The following is a 4,261-nucleotide window of genomic DNA, read 5'->3' on the forward strand; positions in this document are numbered from 1 at the left end:
GGGTAACTCTTAGGCCTAATTAAAAAAAAAATTTTTTTTTTGTTAAGGATAACATATATACAAAGAAAAGAAAAAAAACAATGATTTTCAAAGTACACTTCAATAAGTAGATATAGAACAGATTTCAGAGTTTGTTATGGGTTACTATTCCACTATTTCAGATTTTTCCTTCTAGTTGCTCCAAAACACTGGAGGCTAGAAGAAGAAATACGTTTTTTCTTATTTGTGAAAAATAACATATATACTAAAAAGCAATAAATTTCAAAGCACATCACAGCAATTAGTTGTAGAACATATTTCAGAGTTTGGTATAGGTTACAATTCCACAATTTTACGTTTTTACTTCTAGCTACTCTAAGATATTGGAGACTAAACGAAATATCAATATAATGATTCAGCACTCATACTCTTTGTTAAACCCTACCTTTTCTATAATACCACCATCACCTTTGATCTTTCTTGCACAATTTAGTGGTATTTGGGCTATGCCCACTAACTTTTTCATGTTGGAAGGGGTTGTTGATAATATAGGATGGGGGGTGGAACTCACTGATGTTCTAGAGGGGCTGGCCCCTCTGCATTTCAGGACTTATCTGGTCCAGGGACCCATCTGGAGGTTGCAGGTCCAGAAACTTTGTAATGTCAAAATGGAAGATCTGGCTCTAAAGTTTAAATGGAATTGAAGAGGAACCTGAATAGCTGAAATGGACATGAACAATAAGAAAGTTGTAGGACTTCTTCTACCTGACTTTAAGATATACATTGAACTATAGTAATCAAGACAGTTTGATATTGACCCAAGGATAGAGGTTTGGGTTAACGGAGCAAAACAAAGTCTAGAAATAGATCCATAAATATACATTTAATTTTTTTATGAGAAAGGTACCAAAGAAATCCAAAGGGAAAGGATTTTATTTTCCACAAATGTTGAAGGAAATACCTCACACCAAACACCAAATGTATTTTATATAGATCACAGACCTAAACATACAAACTAAAACTATAGAGCTTCTACTAGAAAATATAAGGAGGATGTTTTTGTGATTTTGGGTAGTCAGATATGTCTGACAATTCAAAAAGCAGCAATAATAAAAGGAACAACTGACAAATTAGATTTAAAAATTAGAAAACATCTACTTATCAAAAGATACCATTAAGAAAATTAAAAGGCAATCACAGTCGAGAACTTATTCACAAAACATATATCATATCCTGTATATATAATTACTATAAATCAAAAATCAAAAGCAAAATTACCCATTAAAATGGACAAAATAGTTGTACATTTCACAAAAAGATATTCAAATGATCAACAAGTATATGAAATCTTGTGTATTAGTCAAGGTTCTCTAGAGAAACAGAACCAACAGGAGACATATGTAAATATGAGATTTTATAAAGTGTCTCACACAGATAGATGTGAAGATGCATGAGTCCAAAATCCATAGAGCAGGCCACTAGCTGGCAACTATGATGAAGGTTCTTGGTGAACTCTCCAGGAGAGGTTGGCTGGCTGAAGAAGAAATGCAAGTTCTCTCTTCTCCCAGCCTTTAACTGACTGGATTAAATCCAGCTGATTGGATTCTCTCATTGAGGAAGACGCACCCTTAGTTGATCATGGATGTAATCAGCCACAGATGCAATCAACTGACTGATGATTTAATCAACCAGACTTCTGGTTTATTAACCAACCATGACATGTCCTTGCAGTAACAGTTGGGCGACTGCTTGCTTGACCAGACAACTTCGCACCATCACCTGGCCAAGGTGACACATGAAGCTAACCATCACAGTCTATCCCTTGTCAACTTGGCAGCTGTACACATCACCTTAAACCATGCTTAATCTCTAAAAAGAAAACAATAACAAACATGTTTCACCTAACAATACTCAACTGTCCTGAGTACCAGAAATGCACTAAATCTTTCCACAATAAGGTGCAAGTCCTTGGATAATATTCAATCTTAAACCTGATATCCTATAACTTAAATATCGTAACATGAACAATACAATTGATGTCATATGAAAAGAAGAAAACAAGTATTTGCTTTATGTACAAATATAAACATATTCATAACAAAACAAGAGGAAATATTCATATCATCATACCTTGTTTAACATCATAAGTTATCAGGGAAATGTAAATTAAACCACAATGTTATATTACTACACACATACCCAAGAATGGCTAAAACTGAAAATATGGATGTGATAGTTGTTAGCCAGGATTTGGGGCACCTGGAATTCTCATACATCACCAATGGAATAGTAAAGTGGTATAGCAATTTTTAAAAAAACGTTTGGCAGTTTTAAGTTTTGACAAACCCCTATTCTATTACCCAGCTTTTCCACTGCTTAGGTATTTACTCAAGATACATATCCACATTTATCCAAAAAAAGACATGTACAAGGATTTTATATAGCAGTTTTATTCATAGTAGCATTTCATTGTATGTGTATATCAATTTAAAGATTAGATTAAAATAATGAATTTAAAGAAAATAGTTCACTAGCAATGAACAATCTGAAGAGGAAATTAAGAAACAATTCCAGCCACAAATAAAAGGGAGAGCCAGGGCTGCAGCGGGAGGAGAGGCGCGGTGAGGGGCAGCAAGCTGGGCCCAAAGAGACACGGCTGGGGAGTGCAGCCTTGGCCTATGTGACCCGAAGGTGCTGATACCGGCGCCGCCTCAGCCAGGAGAGGATTCAAGATGACCTGTGAAGAACCTCTTACCAAGAAGGTTCGACTGAGTGAAACAGACTTCAAAGTTATGGCAAGCGATGTGTCTAAGCATATGTGTAAGCTTTGGAGGGCAGGTACACAGGTCTTAACTCTAATTATGTAACTGGCTTACAGGAACCTGAAGAAAAATTAAAGCAACAACAGCAAGAATCTGCACACAGGGAAAACATCCTTGTAATGAGGCTAGCCACCTAGGAACAAGAGATGCAAGAGTGTACGACTCAAATCCAGTACCTGAAGCAAGTCCAGCAGCCTAGCATTGCCCAACTGAGAGCCACAACGGTAGACCCAGCGATTACCTTGTTTTCCCTAAAAGTGAAAGGTGAACTGGAACAGACTAAAGACAAACTGAAACAAGCCCAAAATGAACTGAGTGCCTGGAAGTTTTCACCTGATAGTCAAACAAGCAAAAAGTTAATGGTGAGGTGTCGAATCAAGAGAATCAAGAGCTTGGAATGTAGCTGTCCCAGGGACATATTGCACAACTTGAAGCAGAGTTGGCTTTACAGAGGAAATACAATGAGGAGCTTAAAAGCAGTCAGGATGAACTCAGTGATTTCATTGTTCAACATGACGAAGAAGTAGAGGGTATAGAGAGTACCATTCTAATTCCTCAGCAACAACTGAAGGGGATGCGCCAGCAGCTGGCTTAGTACCAACAGCAGCAGTCACAAGCCTCAGCCTCAAGTATCAGCAGGGCTACATCTTCTGAACCTGTAGAACAGGCAGAGCCACAAATAAAGATTGCAGTCGCCTGGCTAATGGACCCAGTAATGGCAGCTCCTCACATCAGAGGACGTCTGGGTCTGGATATCACAGGGAGGGGAAAGCAACTGAAGATGACTTTCCTTCTTCTCTAGGAAATGGTAATAAGGTCTCCAACAGCTCTGAAGAGAGAACTGGCAGAGGAGGTAGTAGTTACATAAACCAACTCAGAGTGGGGTATGAAAGTGTTGATGCTCCCACGGGCTGTGAAAACTCTCTCAGACACCACTCAAATGACACAGACTCCATGACCCTCAAGAGGAGAAAGCAGTGAGTGGGAAAGGTAACAGAACTGTGGGTTCCCGCCACATTCAGAATGGCTTGCACTCAAATGTAAATGTACAGCACTCAGTTTTGTAATATTTTTCCAGCAAATTTTTAAGCACCATCATTTAATTTGGGAGAGGATACTGTCTAGAAAATTAACACGTACTTCTTTGTCATAATTTGCCTTTTTTGTGAGTGTGTTTTTTTTCCTTTTCCTATTTTTTTTTTGCTTTGCTTCAATAGGGTCAAGTTGTTTTTATACATGAGTTAATGTGAAGTTGTAAATGGAGATCTTTCCTTAAAGTATAACTCAATGATGTCTCTATAAATCTGTGAATATTTAGAACTTGTGCTGTGTAAGGGCATTCTTACTTATTGTTATTACTCTTACACAACATTCAGATTTGTTATAGTAGAGGTGGGTTTATGAGTACGAAGTTTGTCCAGTACAGTCATTTTATCACTAAAAGTTGGACTTTTGATGGA

The 4,261-nt window shown here is 37.6% G+C and overlaps 1 pseudogene; it reads left to right on the forward strand.

Annotated features, from left to right (window-relative positions):
- Window positions 1-2,711: 2,711 nt before the first annotated feature.
- LOC143671189 (pre-mRNA-splicing regulator WTAP pseudogene) lies at window positions 2,712-3,868 on the forward strand (annotated as a pseudogene).
- Window positions 3,869-4,261: the final 393 nt, after the last annotated feature.

Source organism: Tamandua tetradactyla, chromosome X (assembly GCF_023851605.1).
Source record: "Tamandua tetradactyla isolate mTamTet1 chromosome X, mTamTet1.pri, whole genome shotgun sequence".
Taxonomy (NCBI): Eukaryota; Metazoa; Chordata; class Mammalia; order Pilosa; family Myrmecophagidae; genus Tamandua; species Tamandua tetradactyla.